This window comes from Carcharodon carcharias, chromosome 28 (assembly GCF_017639515.1).
Source record: "Carcharodon carcharias isolate sCarCar2 chromosome 28, sCarCar2.pri, whole genome shotgun sequence".
Classification (NCBI taxonomy): Eukaryota; Metazoa; Chordata; class Chondrichthyes; order Lamniformes; family Lamnidae; genus Carcharodon; species Carcharodon carcharias.
The window spans coordinates 28,142,244-28,164,826 of record NC_054494.1 but is presented as its reverse complement, the minus strand read 5'-3'; the positions used below and the strand labels follow the sequence as shown (position 1 = coordinate 28,164,826).

The 22,583-nt window shown below is 44.3% G+C and overlaps 1 protein-coding gene across 14 annotated transcripts in view; it reads right to left on the bottom strand.

The window, feature by feature from the left end:
* zmiz1a (zinc finger, MIZ-type containing 1a) overlaps positions 1–22,583 on the bottom strand; it is a 411,800-nt gene that overhangs the window by 72,729 nt on the left and 316,488 nt on the right. The window contains exon 1 of one of the 14 annotated variants that reach the window (XM_041176100.1): positions 6,456–6,477. The exons of the other annotated variants lie outside the window; for them this stretch is intronic. The gene's annotated coding sequence lies outside the window, so the exon portion shown is untranslated. Of the gene's footprint in view, positions 1–6,455; positions 6,478–22,583 lie in introns of those variants that run through there. 14 annotated transcript variants of the gene reach the window in all.

Here is a 22,583-nt window from a genome sequence, read left to right as displayed (position 1 = left end):
GTCCCTGAACTGAGTGGTTTGCTGGAGGACAGTTGAGTGAACCACATTGCTGTAGGTCTGGAGTCACATGTAGGCCAGACCAGGTAAGGATGGCAGATTTCCTTCCCTAAAGGTCATTAGTGAAGCAGATGGGCTTTTACAACAATTGATGATAGCTTGATGGTCACCATTACTGAAACTAGCTTTCAATTCCAGATTTATTAACTGAGTTTAAATTCCACCAGCTGCTGTGGTGGGATTTGAACCCATGTCCCCAGACCATTAAGCTAAGCCTCTGTATTGCTAGCCCAGTGATATTAACACTATGTCACCATCTCCCTATAGGAGACTATAGGAGCTGCCCTGTGTAAAACTGCCACTGCAAAAAACAGACCAAGGATTTTTAGACAGAAGTTTCCAAACTTGCAGTCTCTACCATCAAGAAGAGCAAGGACAAAGGCAGCAGGTGGATGGGAAAACTACCATCTGCAAATTCCCCTTCATGTCATACAGCACCTATCTTAAAACTGTATCTCCATTTCTTCATCATTGTTGGGTCAAAATCCTGGAACTCCCTCTCCAACAGCACTGTGAGTGTGCCACAGGGACTGCAGAGGTTCAAGAAGGCGGCTTACCACCACCTTCTCAAGGGCAATTAGGGATGGGCAATAAATGCTGGCCTAGCCAGAGACACCCACATCGCATGAAATAAGTGTTTTAAAAAAAAGCCGTGGAAAAGATTCAGCCTGATTCACTAACAGGGCATTGAGCGGTATTCACTGGAGTAAACTAAAGTGCTTAAAATTCTTAAAAGGCTGGAGAAGGTAAATAGTTAAAAGTTATTTCCACTAGACAGCGATTCAATAAGTGAAGCAGAAATTTAGGATTACCGTGGTGTATAAGTCGACCTCTGAAGCCTCGAAAAACCCTTGCAAAGACAGTGGTCAACTTATACACAGAGTATAAAAGTGAAATGGGTGGTCGCCATTTTGAAATGTCATCCGATGCAAAGAGTGGGCTTATTTTAAACTGCTCTACACCTTCACAACACAGCCCGTATTGCCTGCTTGATCCTTACGCACAGTTATAAGGACAGGAAAGTGAAAGTATTTGTGGGGAGAAAAGTTGAGTTTGACTACTAATGTGAGTATAACATGTAGTGGCTGAAAAGGGGGTTTACTTATGCACCAAATATATACAAAAGCAAATTTTAGGGCCAGAGAAATGGGTCGTCTTATACTCTGGGTCGACATATACACTGTGATTTATGGTAGCAAGCATGAAAAGGGAGCTTAGTCATGCAAGAAGTTAGCAGAATATGGAATAAATTACCAATAGTGACTATTGAAGCCAGGTTAATCACAGCAATGAAGATAAATACTAAATGGTTTGAGGAATTGGATTAGGGTAGATCGCTCCCAAGTAAAGCCAGCAACAGTCGACACAATGGACTGAATGTTATCGAAATTTAGAAAACAGCCAAACAGAATGAGGCCTGTGCAACATTTGATAGCACTGGGACAAAAATGATCACAGTCTGCCTCCCCTCCTGGAGATTAATAAATAGTGCAACCAATTACAGACAAGTGGGTCTCCTGCTCCTTAACCTTAATAACACTGGGTCTTAACCAAAGGTGACTCTACGATTCTGGCCTCTGCTTAGACTCAATATTATCTCACACTCTTTCCTCTGGGTACTAACAGTGCAGAGATTGGTGCCTGACTTGGAATATAACAGTGGATGTGCAATACACAGGCTTTTTGCCCCATTGACAGACTCTTAGAGCCCAATGTTTAAGCATAAAATTAGTATCACCATAAAAGCCTTGCTGAGCAGTTTCGTGCGAAAACACCATTCTAGACATCACAATTATACAGATTTAAATGATCAATTTTGATCTGAAAGGTGGGGCTTGTAATTTCACCAAGATACCATTTTTGCAGCACTGCTCTTCATAAATCTGGTCCCTCTTCAGGTTTACAGTGGAGTGAAGCACCATTACACCAGAAGATTACAAATCAAGGGCACACTATGATTCCGTACTGTACTTCAATGTATTATCGTGGCCTCTCAATTATATTATTACCATTAGTCTGTTTTAAGGCAAACTACAGTGCCAGCCCTTCAACAATGAGACCAACAGCCATTGAAGTACTTTGAACTGTGCACATCTTACATTAAGTATTTATGCAAGTTACCAGAAAATAAAGCATTGTAAAATGGACTGTCAAAGCCCTGAAACGTTTACATGTAAGCATTCTCTGGAATGCCTCACAAAACCTTTTCTCCATCTCTCCCCTCTCCTTTTAGACCTACCTTTAACCCCAGTTCCCAGACTAAGCCTTTAGTCACCTCCGCTCTTTAGTTGAGCCTAGATTTTTTTCACCAAGCTTCGATGAAGGGTCAGGGGATCTTTTATCAATGTCAAACATGCTAGACGAATGTAAATTGTCACCATTATAAATACTGAGAGACGGGAATGTAACATACTGAAAGTATAATACACGACATTGACATGTCCTCCATTTGTAACCCACCTGCACAGTATAAATGCAAGTTCTCTCTTTTTATTTATTTTTAAAATCCCCACAGATGCAAATGGCCATTCAGCCCATCTTAATTCATCCATCCAGGGCACCCCTACGATGACCCCACCAGTGCTGCATCCTAATTGTTTCTTAAAAGATCCCATGGTTTTCATCTCCGTCACCAATCCATTCCAGTGTTAACCATTCTCTAGGTACAGCACTGTAAGCAGTTTTGGGCACCACAGCTTAGGAAGGATATATTTGAGGACAGAGCTGGCTGGAGTGGACTGGGAAAGCAGTTTAGCAGAAAAGACGGTTGATGAGCAATGGTAGATGTTTAAGAAAATAGTCCATGACTCTCAACAAAGATATATTTCAGCGAGGAAGAAGGATTCTAGGAAGGGGATAAACCAACTATGGTTAACCAAAGAAGTTAAGGATAGCATCAAATTAAAAGAAAGAACATACAATGTGGTGGAGATTAGTGGTTAAGCCAGAAGATTGGGAAAGTTTTAAAAACCTAAAAAAGATGACCAAAAAAATAAAGAGGGGGAAAATAAACTTTGAGGGTAAACTAGCAAGTAATATAAAAATGGACAGTAAGAGCTTCTTTAAATATATAAAAAGGAAGAGAGAGGCCAAAGAGAACATGGGCCCCTTACAGAATGAGGCTGGGGAAATAATAATGGGGAACCAGGAAATGGCGGAGGAGTTCAACAAATACTTTGTTTCAGTCTTCACGGTAGAAGAAACTAATAGCATTCAAAAAATACTAAATAATCAAGGGTCAAATGGAGGGGAGGAAATAAATACAATAACTATCTTTAGAGAAGAAGTACTAGGGAAACAAATGGGACTAAAGGCCAACAAGTACCCTGGACCCGATGGGTTGCATCCTAGGATATTAAAGGAAATAGCTATACAAATCGTGGGTGCGCTGGTAGTAATCTTCCAAGAATCCTTAGATTCTGGAAAATTCCCCGAGGATTGGAGAATGGCCAATGTGATATCCTTATTCAAAAAGGGAAGGAGACAAAAAACAGGTAACTATAGGCCAGTTAGCTTAACATCTGTCATTGGGAAAATGTTGGAGTCTATTATAAAGGATGTGGTAGCAAAGCATTTAGAAATACATAATCTAATCAAGTAGAGTCAGCATGGCTTCATGAAGGGGAAATCATGCCTAACAAATTTATTAGAATTCTTTGAGGAGGTAACAAACAAAGGGAAACCAGTAGATGTAATATATTTGGATTTCCAAAAGGCGTTCGAAAAGGTACCATAGATAAGGATAAGAGCACTTGGTGTTGGGGGTAGTATATTAGCACAGATAGAGAATTGGCTAACTAATAGAAGACAGACAGTTGGGATAAGGGGGATAGCAACCTGCAACTAGTGGAGTGCCACAGGGATCAGTGCTGGGGCCACAATTATTTACATTATACATTAATGACTTAGATGAGGCAAGTGATTGTACTATCGCCAAGTTTGTGGATGACACAAAGCTAGGTGGGAAGGCAAGTGGTGAGGGTGACATAAGGAGTCTACAGGGGGATACAGACAGGTTAAGTGAGTGGGCAAAAACTTGGCAGATGTAATATAATGTGGGAAAATGTGAGGTTATGCACTTTGGCAGGAAGAATAGAGGAACTGAATATTATTGAAATGGAGAAAGACTGCAGAAGGCTGCAGCATAGAGGGATTTGGGAGTCCTTGTGCATGAATCCCAAAAAGCTAACATACAAGTTTAACAGGTAATAGGGAAGGCAAATGGAATGTTGGCCTTTATTTCAAAGGGAATGGAGTATAAAAATAGGGAAGGCTTGCTAAAACTATACAAGGCACTAGTTAGACAACACCTAGAATACAGTGAACAATTTTGGTCCCCTTATCTAAGGAAAGATACATTGGCATTGGAGGCAGTCAAGAGAAGGTTTATTAGGTTGATCCTGGGTATGGAGGGATTTTCTTCCGAGGAGGGGTTGGGCCTGTACTCATTGTAGTTTAGACACATGTGGGGCGACCTTATTAAAACATATAAGATTCTTAGGGGTAAAAACAAAAAAACTGCGGATGCTGGAAATCCAAAACAAAAACAGAATTACCTGGAAAAACTCAGCAGGTCTGGCAGCATCGGCGGAGAAGAAAAGAGTTGACGTTTCGATTCTTAGGGGGCTTGACAGGGTAGATGCTGAGAGGGTGTTTCCCTTTGTGGGAAAGTCTAGGACCAGAGGACATAATCTCAGAGTAAGAGGTCGCCCATTAAGACAGAGATGAGGAGGAATTTCTTCTCTCAGAGGGTAGTGAATCTGTGGAACTCTTTACCGCAGAGGGCTGTAGAGGCTGGATCGTTAAGTATATTCAAGGCTGAGATAGACAGATTTTTAATCCGTAGGGGAATCAAGGGTTATGGGGAAAAGGCAGGAAAGTGGAATTGAGGATTATCAGATCAGCCACGATCTCATTAAATGATGGAGCAGACTCGATGGGCCAAATGGCCTACTTCTGCTCCTACATCTTATGGCCTTGCAGGGAGTGTAGCGTGGGGTCACCAGAATGATCCCTGGGCTCCATGGATTAAGTTAAAAGGAGAAATTACAGAAACTAGGGTTCTATTCACTGGAATTTAAAGGTTAAGGGGTGATTTGATCAAAGCTTTCAAGACATTGAGGGGAACAGATAGGGTAGATGGAGAAAAAACTATTTCTGCTGGTTGGGGGGGGTCTAGGACTAAGGGGGCAAAGTTTTAAAATTAGAGTCAGACCTTTCAGGGGTGAAATTCGGAAACACTTCTACACAGAAAAGGTGGTAGAAGCTTGGAACTCTTCTGCAAAACAGCATTGAAATTAATAATTGATCCAACATCAATCTAAGGTTGATAAGATTTTTGTTATCCAAAGGTATTAAGGGATACGGGGCAAAGGCAGATGTATGGAGTTAGATCGTAGATCAGCCATGATCTCACTGAATGGCAGACCAGGCTCGAGGGGCTAAATGGCCTCCTCCTGATCCTATCTTCCCAAGATATAATTCCTTAAGTCATCTTTTAGTAGTTTGAATCTGTCTTCCTTGTTTTATTTCCACTGTCCCAAAGTAACCTTTTACACCTCTGTAAGGTCATCTCTTAGACGTCTCCCATCCAGGTTAACAAGCCCAGGGCTCTCCAGTCTTTTCTCACAACTCAGGGGTCAACCTCCTGCCTCCACCAGTTCAATTCCATCCTCATTTCTTAGCAACCTGAACTCAAGGTATGGTCTGTCCAGAGCTGGATCATGCAACCTGGAATAATTGCCTGCTCTTGCTCATCCTTCAGCCAGGAGAGCAATACATTGTTCTGCAATCAAACATCAATGCTGAGTGTCCAAATGGAGATACCACTCAATCAAGTGTTGCTCCAGCCACCATCCTATTCTCCCATGGCTGAAAACTTGTGTCCATGCGGTCAACTGAATGACCTGACTAAGCAATAGCCAGTATCCACAAACACAGCAGAGCAATGCTGAGTGACATTTTCAATAACCTGGGTTGTGGGATCACACAAAAACCATCCAGAGAGTTCAACCTCCTCCAACATAGGAATGGAAAAAAACATGTTCTGACTTCCCTTTGTTTAATAGGAGACAACAGCAAAAAGTTCCAAGGGACAGAAAGAAGAGTGCTGATCCAGCCAGCGAGTGTACAAAATCTGGAAATGTGTATCTCTTCCCTGTTGGTACAAATTCACCAGAAAAGTAGCATTGGGACAATTGGACAATTTCGATATTTAATCCCTTTTCCATTACATAAAGGATTTTAATTTCTCTTCTCTGGTCACCTTTAACTCTCACTAGGGTATCGATCCACACTGGGCAGTACATGCATGTACCAACTAATTCTTTGACAGCATCCTTCAGATGCACCTTAAAAATGCAACTGGGACTTTATAACATCTCAATGAATCACATTACCTCTCCGCTCCAAACCTTCGCTGTTCTTTTTCACTTGAGCTTCTTCTCCTTCTTGGCTATTTCCTGTTTTATTTCTTTCATCATCGCTTCCTCAAAGTCCACTATCCAAGCCCAAGTAATTATCAGTCTAAGTTCATTTCTTCTTCAAGTCCCATCCCTTCCTGACCCTTTCTTCTGATGCCCAATTCTCTCCCACATTCAGTCTCTTATCGATGGGACTCTCTCGTCTTCTTGTCTGTTCCACCTTTGGTTGCCTTCCCCACTTCCTCTGCAATGTGAAACCAGCCTGGTCTCACTTTAGGGAACAAGTCAGTTTCAAGGAGAGACCTACTTCCTGATGGTGCTCAATTGACTCAGTGCGAGAAAGCTGACATATTTGGAGAGGCAGATCAGACAGGAAGGAAGGAGATTGGGTTCAAGATTAATCATTGCCAGATGCTTTGGGGGACCGCAATTTTTTTTTAACCCAGTGGCATTTCTACTTTTGTTAACTGTGCCTGTTTCCTGCTTTCACAGCAGCCATTTGCAAATGGCATACTGCTCACATAGCATGCGAGAAATCCTGGGAACCATCCAACAGATAGGGGAGCTTTACAACGGAGCTCTCTTCGTTCCCAAGATTGGTCTGGGATAAACAAAATGACCTACTGGGAAACGTGGGCAACACAGGAACAACACTAGGCCAGTTAACCTAGTGGCTGTCCATAGCCTACAATTATATCTAATGTTCAAATGCACCATCGAAAGTCAGGTTCAAAATTCAATTTTCTTTGAGAGATTTATGAAGAAAAAATTTGCATTTCTGTAGCACCTTTCAGGACCTCAGGACATCCCAAGGTGCTTTGCAGTCAATTAAGTGCTTTTAAAGTGTAGTCACTTCAATGTAAGATAAACAGCAGCCAGGCTGCTGACAGCAAGCTCCCAGGAACGCCAATGTAATCATGATCAGATCATCTGTTCTGGTGATGCTTGCCAAAGGATAAATGTTGTCCAAGACACTAAGGAGAACTCGCCTTTCTTCGCCTATTAAGTTGAGGTATTTTCCAATTCCATACACTGCAGGTGCACAATCCTTCATTGAGAGCAAGATAGGCATAAGATAGAGGGAAATAACCATAAACCTAAATCCCAATTCATCCCATCTTAGTCTGTATTAACATAACTATTCATGTCCCAAAAGGAATAGAAAATCTGAAGCTTTCTCTCCCAGAAAGCTGATGATACTAGGCCAACAGAAAATTTAAAAACTGAGATAGGTCAATTTTTGATAGGCAGGGATATTAAAGACTGCGGAACCAAGGCGGGTAGATGGAGTGAAAATACAGATCAGCAATGGTCTAATTGAATAGCAGAACAAGGTTGAGATCACCAACTCCTATTTCTATGAATCTGATAAGGAGCTTGATGTTTTTAAGTCCATACTAAACACATCAAACAGGATCCTAGTGTATGGTGATGGTATTGGACATTTGGGTTACTCTGACCTGGGTGTATTGTTGGAACCTACAGTAAGTACACAGTGTTACGGAAAAAATGACAGGGTTAATCCAAATCTCCATTTAAACTGGCAGCCTTGCATGATCACACGCACTGTGGGTCAGTACAACTTAAACAGAATGTAGGACTCGTCCAAATAAGTTCCAATGCAAGGGGGAGCGATAAAGTACCTGTCTGGCACACCTTGTGGAGCTATTCCCAAACTGCTTATGCCAACCTTATGTGAACCTCAGGACATTAGATTGTGATTTGCACAGACTGTAGGGCCATGGGACATGGCAAGTGGGATGAATCACATAGCTCTTTCGAAGAGCTGGTACAGGTACACTGGACCAAAGGGCTTCCTTCTCTGCATTCATGTCTCGACAAAACAAAAAATTGCAAAGCTGTTCCTATTTTCATTCCCATTCTTTTCCTCTCCTCCTCAAAGAGGGATTCATGCTGTATTGGTACTCCACAAGGACCTGCTGGTATCTCGCCCAAGCGGGCACTCATCTCGACGGGAAAATTCAGGCAGTCAAGGCAAGTGCCACTTGGTGCCCTTGACCAGAAGTTCCCTGGCCCTGTTGGGACAGCTGATGGGACCACTGCCAGCCACCCCTCCCCAGCCTGCCAGATGCAAATGGCGGCAGGACCCGGGGGTTGGGGGGGGGGGGGGGGCAGGGGCGGTGGTGGTCTCAGGAAGACTTGCCATAGCCTCGCCCGCTGGGCACACCATCAGGAACGTGCAGCGCCATTGTGGGGAGGTCAGGCGATGACAGACTTCCTGCCTTTGATGGGAATCCTCACCCGGGAAACGAGGTGGTATCAGGAGAGAATGGTAATGCCAGACACTGTCACTGGGGGGTTAGGCCAGGCAATCCTGGCCATCAATTGAATGCAACGTCAAGTTTCCAGACAGCAATCAGGAGTCGAGACTCTATCTACACTTTCAAGTCTTTTAATCAGTTTAAACACCTTAATTAGATTACCCCCTTAATTTTAATCCTCAGAGAGGAGTACAAGCCTAGTCCACACAGTCTGTCCTCATAATTTAACCCTGTTAGCATCGGTATCATTACGGTGAATCTGTGCTGTTCCCTCCCTTCAAGCCTAACATAGCCTTCCTGAGGTGAGATTTTCAGAACTGAACTGTGCTCAAGAGAGAGATGACAGCAATAGAACTCACTACCACATGGCGTGGTTTGGGTAAATAGGGGAATTCCAGATAAAGAAAATAGAAGGATATGTCAAAAGGGTGAGATGAAGAAAGGTGAGAGGAGGCTTGGGTGGAGCATTAGGGCCAGCAATGACAAGTTGGGACGAATGGCCTGTTTACTTAGAATTTTACAGCACACAATCTCCACATGCAACTTTAGGAATTAATACATTGCAGTTAATGCAGCATTTGATGCAGCATAAATTATAGGGGACTCACATGCACAACATAATTTTTAAAAATTCAGAGAAAGGCAAAGCTTATCCATGTCACTTTTAAGTAGCACTATTTTTCGATAAAGCGGCATTATCAGCTGCCTGAAGTATCTTTCATTGGTATCACTGTATGTCAATCCCTCTCCTTGTGGAAGCCTCAAGTGCAAACATTTAACATCCCTGGAATTACACTTGCTGTAGCAAGACAAAAAAAACTCAAGATGTATTTTGGCTGACCCGCTTGAGTAATGTAGAAAATGCACCAAATGAAATGTCTGCATTAACAGAATGAGATCTAGTGTATTAATTCACAATACATTCAAAGTCACGCGTGTGTGTGGGTAGGGGTGGGGGTGGGGCTGGGGGTGGGTGCCGGCGTAGCGTAGGTATGTGTGTGCCTGTGGTTGAATGCGCGCGTATGCATTTACGTGTGCCTGTGGGTGAGTGCGTGTGTATGTATTTACGTGTGCCTGTGGGTGAGTGCGCGCGTATGCATTTACGCTTGCCTGTGGGTGAGTGCGTGTGTATGCATTTACGCGTGCCTGTGCGTGAGTGCGCGCGTATGCATTTACGTGTGCCTATGGGTGAGTGCGCGCGCATGCATTTACAAGTGCCTGTGGGTGAGTGCGCGCGTATATATTTACGTGTGCCTGTGGGTGAGTGCGCGTGTATGCATTTACGCGTGCCTGTGGGTGAGTGCGCGCGTATGCATTTACGCGTGCCTGTGGGTGAGTGCGCACGTATGCATTTACACGTGCCTGTGGGTGAGTGTGCGCGTATGCATTTACGTGTGCCTGTGAGTGAGTGCGCGCGTATGTATTTATGCGTGCCTGTGGGTGAGTGCATGTGCATGCATTTACATGTGCCTGTGGGTGAGTGCGCGCGTATTATTTATGCATGCCTGTGGTTGAGTGCACGCGTATGCATTTACGCATGCATGTGGGTGAGTGCGTGCGTATGCATTTATGCGTGTGTGTGGATGAGTGCATGCGTATGCATTTACGCATGCATGTGGGTGAGTGCGTGCGTATGCATTTATGCATGTGTGTGGGTGAGTGCGCTCACGTGTGTGTGTCAGTTGTGTCGCAATTGAAATGTTTTGGTCAATCTAAAAATCTGCCGCTCTTTGTGGATTGTGAAAGCACTTTGTACTGCCCAATTAATTCACTATTGCTCAGCACAACATCTCAAACATTCCATTGTATCCTCCAATTTGCCATGAGCTATGCCAGAGGAAATCCAACAATGTATATCTAATTGGTACATACACAAGACAAAACATAGAAAGAAATATAGAAAGTTTTTTGCTGCTGAAGGAGGCCATTCAGCCCATTGTCTCTGTGCTGGCTGAAAAAAGATCTATCTACGCTGGACTATTGAAATGGTATTCCATAAAGCATCTTTCTTCTTACAAGTCAGTGATGTATATTTCATACCTTGGATCAATGCAGAAATGAAACTGGTTTCTATTTATGTAACAAGCTTTATTTACAGTGCTTTAAAATGTCTACCCCATGCTTCAAATCTTTTGACAGCCATGGTTACTTTTCTCTGAGTCCACACCCAGGCTTAACCAAGCCAAGCACAGTGAGCATCAATAATAAACAGGCTCACATAATCAAACATGGAACAACTGAATACTTTCCCGCTTGTAAAATTGAAGATCTTATTTTAAATTAAACTGTCCTAAACAACATTGAGTAATTTCTTAGAGTTCAGCTTGTCAGTTTTCTCCAAGTACAGAAATAGTCTTTGAGATACAAAGATCCCTGACGACTGCTTGAATATTTGCTGGCTGGGTTTGTGACAGATGGTTACACCTAATAATACCCGTGCCACCACCTCACACAGTCACGGGCTAACGCGACAGTAAACCTGCTGCTCTCAGTGAGTCCTACAAAAGTGGACTTTGAAAGTTGCGACAGGCTACGTGAGATCCAAAGTTAACGGCACTGGTCAGGCATTATTAAAGCAGCCTCAGTCCGCGTGCAATACGATGCTGCACTATTGTATTAAAATTAAATTTTACATGTTTCGCAATTACGCAAAAATAAATGGAGAGAAGGCAAACATGAATAGAACTGCCTTTCCACCTTTCAACACCATTTATATTTCATTCATTTAGATAACACAATTACAGTCACTGTCCCTTCTTAGCAATGACATCAGCTCAACTTGGAACATCCTTTTGTTCGTTGCTCTACACTTTGCAGCTCGCTGCTTTCTGAGCTGGTTCCTCTTTTGTTTGACTCCCTGCCCCCACCCTGGCTTCACACATGGTCTCCTAGGAAGCCAAAGATTTTTACTGCCTGCCCTCTCTTATTTCTGCTTGAGCATGATTGTTCTCACATAGCTTGTTCCAGCCCAGCCACTCAAAAGCACCAAGTACATAACAAGTTCAGCCTTTCTCCCCACAACCCTCCCTCAGCCCCCCAGAGCACTCACCCGAAAGGAATCTGAAAAAGCTTACCATCTACCACGTTCCTTTTAAGAGCCTGCCAAACTAGGGGGGCTTGCCCCCCTCCCTGCCTTTCTGTTGGTTCATCTTGGCACGTTTGTCGGAATCATGAAACCCATATAAACAACGCCTCGCCCACAGAGGGTCTGTGAAAAGTGGCAGCAATTTCAAAATTTCCCATCAAAATTACCTTTCATGCAGCAAAGACAAGCACTACATGCACTGGTGTCCAAATGAAAGAACAAGAAGTCTAACACAAGAGCTGCATTTGACAAATTAATTGGTCAATGAGTAAAATTAATACCAAGGGAAAAGGTTTCAGGAAATCCAGCAACTCCATCACCATTTCGATCTTTCACCTCTGAAACCAAGAGGGCAACAGAGAAGACAAGAGGGAAAGCCACAATTACTAAAAGTACCTGAATTACAAAAACCTTTCAGCCACATACAAAGCCAATGCTCAGTGGATTAAATCCAGGGGTTGGGTTTTTTTCATCCAATTATAACCAAAATTAAACAGTTTCAGGATAACAAAAAGCCAATGTAAGACAATGCCATTTTAGCTCATACCCAGAGTCGTCCTTATCAGTGTGAAATTCTTTACTCGTTGAAGGAGGCTTGCTACTGGATGAGTGAAGAAACGTTCCTTGCAACATCAAAGTGGTTAGTGTGAAAGTACGCCATTTCGTTTGCTGTTTTCTCACTATGCTTAGATGCTTGGGACAGGCCCGATGAATCATTTCAAGTGCAAAGAGGGACCACGTGCAATGAAGATTTGGATGAAATATATTTGTGCATTGCCACTGAACATGGTAAGGGAAAGAACTGCATAGAATTACCAGCACAGAACTGGTCCTTGCCTGTGATTATGTTGCACAGAAGCTTCCTTACACCTTATGTCATCTCACACTATCAGCACATCATTTGATTCCTTTCTCTAGTATGTACTTAATTAACTACCCATTAACTGCATCAATGGTTTTTTTTGCTGTGGGATGAATGACATTTGAACACAATGACACCCCCATTGCGTCCCTCCCTCTTGTGGACACGCCATAACCCATAATCGGTAAAACACTTCCGTCAGAAAGAGACTAACCTATTACCCTGGGATTGATTCATACCCACAAGTGAATGCTCTGTATTGCATCTCACCACCACCTTCTCAAATCAACTAAGGGTGGACAATCAATGCTGACCTTGCCAGCAACGCCCACATCCCATGAACGAATTAATAAAAAAACTCTCAGGACACTGCTTCACTCAAAAAGGAACAACGAGGGCTAGCTTAAATTACAAAGGCATGGCACTGGAAAACTGAAATTCAGTGAGACCGTGTAATATAACGGTGGCTACAGTGTCCAGTATAATTTGCACATTATGCTCGGATTGCATTATGCATACATCCCTCAAACTACGGTCGACTTGACAACTGCCACCAGACCAAAAGAACCACTGGGAGTTTCTCATCCTGCTATCGCTTCCATTGTGTTCTGTATATTCTAGCCACTTTGTTAAAGGGAGACTTTTCCCTGGCCATAATCAAGCAACAGATGACTCACAAGAGTTAGAAACCACTGTCTGGTCGGAAGGGCTAATTAAAGCTTTCTCCACCGATTTGCACAACACTTCACGATGTCAACGCAGCTCCAAGAGATAATTCTACTAACTTGTTGACTGAGTTTTTGTGGCTAGGTCACCACTGGGGTCAGTGCACTGCACTAATATTTAGCAGAAGCATAAAACAAGAGACTTCCTCTTTCCAAGGGCAGGCAGTATTGCATTCTTTAATGCAGTGAATGTCAAAATCAGTTTCTTCAACACACAATGTAGAATATTAAAAGGCACACTGCAGACCTTTTATGATACATTTGAACCTTTTAAAAGCTAAAGAAACTCCTCAACCACCTTCTGATTTAACTTGTTACCCTTTCTTTTTACTTGAAAGAGCTTGCATTTATATGGCACCTTTCATAATCGCAGGACCATCGTTAAGTGCTTCACAGCCAGTGAAGTACTTTTGAAGTGTAGTCACTGAAACCGGGGAAAGAAATATTACTTACTGGAGAAAGAGATAACCATAAACCAACTTAGTGGCAAGAATTCTATTTTTAACAGTGCTAATTTTAAAGAAACCCCATTGTCAATTGAGACCTTGCCGTTCTCAAGGGAAAGGCTGATAGAGTGAGGAATTAGATAGCACAAGGAGCATTATCCTTCATTTTGCCCAGTACCAGCTACCCTCTCGTCAGCTTGTGTGGCTGGCACGTGGTAGAAGTCCCCATTGCAGCACACTCTATACTTGTGATGCGTCCTGAACTAACCCGAACATGTCATTGCCCAAAGTGTTACCCATATTGTGCTTTTACTGTGACTGGCTGACAAATTAGGACACTTGAATCCCACTTGTGTGGACTTCAACCCAAAGTGGGTTTGAAGTTGACAGACTGCTGTTCAGTGTGACTTGGTTTAGGAGTTACAAAAAGAATGTTGCACTATCCAATCTTATTTAAAACTATCCAGTGCTGATGAAGAAGGGTATTGTATCAATTAACCAACGCCTTGAAGGATTGGATGCAGAGTAAGACTGCCATTACTCTTTCCTAATAAGGTGCTTCAGTCAGACTTGACCACAGAAAAACACCTCTAAGGGAAAAGATATTCCCCCCACAAGCACATTACTAATGGAGTCTGATTAGCAGCCCGGGGCCTGTTGCACTAGCACAGCTCTATAGCTCAAATCATTTAGATTCTTCTGTGCAAGCGGAGAGCAAGATGGCGGCGCAGTGACATTATTGCCGAAATAACCCTGCTGCCTAGAGACAAAAGTTGGAGATCAAGTCACTCCCAGTTTCAAGACTATGGGGCTGACTTTTATGGCAGCAAATCAGCCCTCCACTCGCCTCCCCCTCCCCACCCCCCCCCACCAGGTGTGAGGGTAAAATATTCACCATGTTGGATTGGCAAGATGACATCATTACGCCATCTCTGAGATAATGGAAGGTGAGTAGGCACAGAAACCGGTTGCCCGCCCGCCATTTTGAAATGACCAATTAACAAGCGATGGGGCTCATCAGTGGCCCAATCGTCCACAATTTTTCACTGCCCGCCCTGCCATTTTTTGGGCGTCCAACGTGGAAAAGCTTGGGAGTGCTTTGCGGCAGCCGTGACAATGCGGCACAGGATGGAAGCAAAGGCTTGCTGAATGTGGCCACAGATTCTGAATGCTTTTGTCACTTTTGTTTTTAAAAACTTTTCGGAGTCTGTCATAAGTAGTAAAGATGGAGAGAGCAGGGGCGATTATATTTATAGCCTTCCAGTTAACAGCAACAACCCTCTGCCACACAATGCCCCAGCCTTGACTCCAGATTGGGTGTGGTGCCAGCCCTGTCATACCGCTAATTGGCCACCTTCCCACCAGCCCACCACCAATTAGTCACCCGACGTCTGATTTGATGAACTGAGATGGCGGGGGTGGGAGTGAGCGGTTCCACCTCCGCCGCCCTGAAGGTCACAAAATGCAGCCCCGTGGCTGCCTCTTTTATGAGCTTAATAGCCAAAAACCAAAAGGTTAAACACGGAGATAAAAGCAAAGAACTGCGGATGCTGGAAATCCAAAACAAAAACAGAAACAAAAGTACCTGGAAAAGCTCAGCAGGTCTGGCAGCATCGGTGGAGAGAAGCACAGGACTCGAAACGTCAACTGTGTTCCTTTCTGCCGATGCTGCCAGACTTGCTGAGTTTTTCCAGGTATTTTTGTTTTTGTTTTTGATCAAAAGGTTATAGTTCATTCCATAGGACAAACTGCAGAAGAAACCCGGTTAAGTAAATACAGCCTTCGCAAAGATTTGTCTCGTACTTAATGTTACTAGGTCTCACAAAAGTTTCACAGCACTTCACATAAATGAAACATTTTCTCCCGCCATTTTACCAGCAGCCATTTTTCACACAGTAAGGTCCCAATCAGCACTGTGAGCAATTAAGGACCAGTTAATATGTTTTGGTGGTGCTGGCCATAGGAGGAATGTTACCAAGTGTTCTGCTCCACATCACTGGAGATCTGTGGGATCTCCAATTTCCACCCAAACTGACATAACAGGCCTTGGTTTAACGTCCACCCGAAGGACAGCATCTCGGACAGCGCAGCACTTTCTCACTACAGCCCTTTGGTTAGGATAGGCAATATGCTTGAGTCCCGATAAATAGCTGACTTAAAATGCAAAAGTGCTCCAAATCACTGAGCCTTGCTAGTCTGCCTTCAATCTCTTCACCCCACAATCCAGGTCATGAGCTCAGTGCGGAGGTTTCCAATGAACCACAAATGGTTTTGGACAATTTCCTTGTTGCTGTATTACGGACTAAGCCACGTTTTAGAATGACTCCCCAGTCCCCACCCACTGCCAAATCATAAATTCTATTTTGTCGATTTTGACATGAATCAGGTTTATGACAAAGATCTCTGTTTATTTTCAAGAGATATGCTTTAGTCCACAAGTCTTCCAAACATTTCACATGCTCCACAGGCTTGACCCAGTTTTCAGAGAGACAGAATTCAGCAGAGATAAAAGGAGAGAGATCACCAAGAACGGATTAACTGGTAAAATGGAAACCATTGTACCCATGGGTTGTTTTCAAAAAGCAAACAAGCTGAATATAGATGACAGCATTTAAGAAGAAAATTCTAACCTTTATTGCCATCAGGTCCAACAGCCATTTATCTTCACACTTATGCTAGATCCTCAGACCCTTTATGAAGTCTGCAATGCCTTTTAGAACAAGGGAAATGGAATACAATTCCCAAAATCCAGCACCCACCTTACTCTCATCTCGGCCAATTTTCCAGCTCAGCTCCATCTGATCAGTAGCTAGCCCCACTCTGCCTCCAACCTGCCCCACCCTGGACCAAGTAACCCTACAGTGCAACAACAGCATCTTCCCCTGCACTATATGTTTCGGCAAAGTGCTTTATTCTCCCACCAACTCCTGAATTCTGACATCCTAGTCATCAGATGATGGCCACTGGACTTCTGAGCTCTATCAAGTTGATTGCATTGGGCACAGTTGTTCCTTTAATGAACTAACTACCTTATGACTTGCAAGGCAGCAACTAAATAACACACATGCAAGGTTCAAAGACAATGAAGCATAGAGGGGGGAAAAGTTGAGTAAAATCAGCCATGGTTCAGTTGGTAGCACCCTTGTCTCTGATTCAGGAAACTCACTCATGGACTTTTTAAAATTCATTCATGGGATGTGGGCTTCGCTGGCTGGGCCAGCATTTATGTGGTGTAGGTACATCCACAGTGCTGTTAGGAAGAGAGTTCCAGGATTTTGACCCAGTGACAGTGAAGGACCGGCGATATATTTCCAAGTCAGGATGGTGAGTGACTTGGAGGGGAACTTACAAGTGGTGGTGTTCCCATCTACCTGCTGCCCTTGTCCTTCTAGATGGAAGTGATCAAGGGTTTGGAAGGTGCTGTCTAAGGAGCCTTGGTGAATTCCTGTAGTGCATCTTGTAGATGGTACACATACTGCTGCTACTGTGCATTGGTGGTGCAGGGAGTGAATGTTTGTGGATGGGGTGCCAATCAAATGGGCTGCTTTGTCCTGGATGGTGTCAAGCTTTTTGAGTGTTGTGGGAGCTGTACTCATCCAGGCAAGTGGGGAGTATTCCATCACACTCCTGACTTGTGCCTGTGTAGATGGTGGACAGGCTTTGGGGAGTCAAGAGGTGAGTTACTCATCGCAGGATTCCTAGCCTCTGACTTGCTCATATCGCTAGTCCAGTTCAGTTTCTGGTCAATGGTAACCCCCAGGATCTTGATAGTGGGGGAATTCAGCAATAGTAATGCTATTGAATGACAAGGAGCGATGGTTAGATTCTCTATTGCTGGAGATGGTCATTGCCTGATATTTGTGTGGTGCGAATGTTACTTGCCACTTGTCAGCCCAAGTCTGGATATTGTCCAGGTCTTGTTGCATTTGGACACGGACTGCTTCAGTATCTGATGATTCGCGAATGATGCTGAACATTGTGCAATCTTCAGCAAACATCCCCACTTCCGACCTTATGATGGAAGGAAGGTCAATGATGAAGCAGATGAAGATGTGCTGCTGAGGCTTTATAAGGCTCTGGTCAGACCACATTTAGAATATTGTGAGCAATTTTGGGCCCTGTACCTCAGGTTCTGGCCCTGGAGAGGGTCCAGAAGAGGTTCACGAGAACGATCCCAGGAATGAAAGGCTTAACATATGAGGAACGTTTGAGGACTCTGGGTCTATGCTTGATGGAGTTTAGAAGGATGAGGGGGGGATCTGATTGAAACTTACAGAATACTGAAAGGCCTGGATAGAGTGGACGTGGGGAAGATGTTTCCATTAGTAGGAGAGACTAGGACCCGAGGGCACAGCCTCAGAGTAAAGGGAAGACCTTTTAGAACAGAGATGAAGAGAAGCTTCTTTAGCCAGAGAGTGGTGAATCTATGGAATTCATTGTCAGAGAAGGCTGTGGAGGCCAGGTCATTGAGTGTATTTAAGACTGAGATAGATAGATTCTTGATTGGTAAGGGGATCAAAGGTTACAGGACAAAGGCGGGAGAATGGGGTTGAGAAACTTATCAGCCATGATTGAATGGCGGAGCAGACTCGATGGGCCGAATGGCCTAATTTCTGTTCCTATGTCTTATGGTCTTATGTTTGGGCCTAGGACACTACCCTGAGGAACTCCTGCAGTGAAGTCCTGGAGCTGAGATGACTGACCTCCAACAACTACAACCACTTTCCTCTGTGCTAGGAATCTAGCCAGCGGAGACTTATCCCCCCCCACCCACCCCAATTCCCACTGATTCCAGTTTTGCTAGGACTCCTTGATCCCACACTCTCTCAAATGCTGCCTTGACATCAAGGGCAGTCACTCTCACAAAAATCAAGGTTAACACTCCAGTGCAGTACGAAGGGACGGCTACACTGTGGAAAGTGCCGTCTTTTGGATAAGACATTAAAGTCAGGCCCAGTCTGCTGTCTCAGGCAAATGTAAAAGATCCCATGGCACCATTTCCAAAAGGAATAGGAGAACCACCCTCAGTGTCCTGGCCAACATTAATCCCTTGACCAACATCACTAAGAAAAATTTTGGTCATTATCACACTGCTGTTTGTGGGAGATTGCTGCACTCAAATTGACTAGCGTGTTTCCCAGGTCACAACATTAACTACACTTCAAAAGTACTTTATTGGCTTTAAAGTGCTGTCCGATATCCAGGAGCTATGAAAGGTGCTATATAAATGCAGGTTTCTCTTAAAGTTTTGTTGAAGTCCCAACTAAATTAAACAAAAATGACTTTACAGGAAAAGACTTGCATCAGCACAAAGTTGGTATAATTCCACTCAAATCACACAATATAAAATCCCTACTTGTCGTGGTTTTGACTCCGCTTATGAAAGCACTATTAAACACACCACCCAACAAAATAATGCCAGTGTACTGACGTCTTGTTTTGTCCAGTCCTTGCAACTTTCCATGCTTTGCAAACCAAAAGATACAACCAAGGCACAACAACTTGCATTTATATACTGCCTTTAACAAAGTGCAACACAGCCCTAGGCATTCCATAGGAGTATTATTGAATAAAATTTGACATTGCTTTTATTCATTTATAGGATGCGGGGACCGCTGGCTGGGCCACCATTTGCTGCCCATCCCTAATTGCCCTTCAGGAGGTGGTGGCGAGCTGTCTTCTTGAACCACTGCAGTCCACTGTGGGGAGGCCATGTGGTATTGTCACTGGACTAGTAATCCAGAGAGCCAGAGTAATGCTCTGGGGACCCAGGTTCGAATCGCACAACGACAGATGAATTTGAATTTGAAAATCTGGAATTAAAAGTCTAATTATAACCATAAAACCACTGTCGATTGTTATAAAAACCCACCTAGTTAACTAATGTCCTTTAGGGAAGGAAATCTGATCTGGCCTACATGTGACAGCACTGTGGTTGACTCTTAAAAATGCCCTCTGAAATGGCCTAGCAAGCGACTCAATTGTCACCACCATCTTCTCAAGGGCAACTAGGGTTGGGCAATAAATGCACAGCCAGTGAAGCCCAAATCCCTCGAATGAAGAAATAAGAAGTCCACGTGGTGTAGATACACCCACTGTGCTGTCAAGGAGGGAGTCCCAGGATTTTGACCCAGTGACAGTGAAGGAACAGCGATATATTTCCAAGTCAGTGGTGAGTGGCTGGAGGGGAACTTCCAGGTGGTGGTGTTTCCATGTGTCCACTGCCCTTATCATTCTAGATGGTGGCAGTCGTGGGTTTGGAAGGTGCTGCCTAAGGAGCCTGGTGAGTTTCTGGAGTGCATCTTGTAGATGGTACACACTGCTGCCACTGTGTGTCGGTGGTGGAGTGAGTGATGTATGTGGAAGGGGTGCCAATGAAGCAGGCTACTATGTCCCAGATGGTGTCAAGCATCGAGCGTTGTCGGAGCTGCACCCATCGAGGCAAGTGGAGCGCCTTCCATCATTCTCCTGACTTGTGCCTTGTAGATGGGGGACAGGCTTTTGGGAGTCAGGTGGTGAGTTACTCGCCAAAGGATTCCTAGCCTCTGACCTGTTCTTGTAGCCACAGTATTTATATTCACTCATCCAGCTCAGTTTCTGATCAAGGGTAACCCCCAGGATGTTGAAAGTGGGGGATTCAGTGATGGTAATGCCATTGAACGTCAAGGGGCGATGGTTAGATTCTCTCTTGTTGGAGATGGTCATTGCCTGACACTTGTGTGGTACGAATGTAACTTTCCACTTGTCAGCTCAAACCTGGATACTGTCTGCCCACTTCTGGCTTTATGATGGAAGGGAGGTCATTGGTAAAGCAGCTGAAGATGGTTCAGTCTAGGACACTACCCTGAGGAACTCCAGCAATGATGTCCTAGAACTGAGGTGGTTGACCTCCAACAACCACAACCACCTTCCTTTGTGCTCGGTATGACTCCAAACAGTGGAAAGTTTTCCCCCAATTCCCATTGATTCCAGTTTTGCTGGGTCTCCTTGATGTCACACTCAATCAAAAGCGGCCTTAATGTCAAGGGTAGTCACTCTCAACTCAGCTCTTTTGTCCATGTTTGAACCAAGGCTTTAATAAGGTCAGAAGCTGAGTGACCCTGGTGGAACCCAAACTAAGCATCAGTGAGCAGGTTATTGCTAAGCAAGTACCATTTGATAGCATTGTTGATGGCTCCTTCCAACACTTAACTGATGATTGAGAGTGGGCGATAATTTGCTGGGTTGGATTTGTCCTGCTTTTTGAGGACAGGACATACCTGGGCAATTTTCCACATAGCTGGGTAGATGCCAGTGTTGCACCTGTACTGAGACAGCTTGGCCAGAGGTGCAGCAAGTTCTGGAGCACAAGTCTTCAGTACTATTGCCGGAATATTGTCAGGGCCCATAGCCTTTGCAGTATCCAGCGCCTTTAGCTGTTTCTTGATATCATGTGGAGTGAATCAAATTGGCTGAAGACTGGCATCTGTGATGCTGGGGACCTCCAGAGGAGGCCAAGATGGATCATCCACTCGGCACTTCTGGCTAAAGATTGTTGTGAATGCTTCAGCCTTATATTTTGTACTGCTGTGCTGGGCTCCCCCATCAGTGAAGATGGGGATATTTGTGGAGCCTCCTCTTCCAGTGAGTTGTTTAATTGTCCACTACCATTCACGACTGGATGTGGCAGGACTGCAGAGCTTAGATGTGATCCGTTGGTTGTGGAATCGTTTAGTTCTGTCTATCACTTGCTGCTTATGCTATTTGGTATGTAAGTGGTCCTGTGTTGTAGCTTCACAAGGTTGACACCTCATTTTTAGGTATGCCTGGTGCTGCTCCTGACATGCCCTCTTGCGCTCTTCACTGAATCAAGGTTGATCCCCTGGCTTGATGGTAATGGTAGAGTGGGGGATATGCCTGGCCATGAGGCTACAGATTGTGTTCGACCACAATTCTGCTGCTGCTGCTGATGGCCCAGAATGCTGGATGCCCACTCTTGAGTTGCTAGATCTGTTCAAAATCTATCCCATTTAGCACGGTGCAGGGTATTCTCAATGTGAAGATGGAAATTTGTCTCCACAAGGACTGTGCGATGGTCACTCCTACTGGTACTGTCATGGACAGATGCATCTGCGGCAGGCAGGTTGGTGAGGATGTATATTTGTCCCTTTTGTTGATTCCCTCACCACCTGCCGCAGACCCAGTCTAGCAACCATGTCCTGTAGGACTCGGCTAGCTTGGTCTGTGCTGGTGCTACTGAGTCACTCTTGATGATGGACTTTGAAGTCCCCCACTCAGTGTACATTCAGTGCCCTTACCATCCTCAGTGCTTCCTCCAAGTGGTGTTCAACGTGGGGGAGCACTGATTCATCAACTAAGAGGGTTGGGGAGGGGGGGGGTAGGTGTGGGCAGCACGTAGTAATCAGTAGGAGGTTTCCTTGCCCATGTTTGACCTGATGCCATGAGACTTCATGGGGGCTGGAGTCAGTATTGAGGACTCCCAGGGCAACTCCCTCCTGACTGTATGCCACTGTGCAGGCACCTCTGCTGAGTCTGTCCTGCCGGTGGGACAAGACATGCCCAGGTATCGTGATGGTGGTGTCTGGGACATGATTCCATGGGTATGACTATGTCAGGCTGTTGGTTGGCTAGCCTGTGAGACAGTTCTCCCAATTTTGGCACAAGTTCCCAGATGTTAGTAAGGAAGACTTTGCAGGGTTAACAG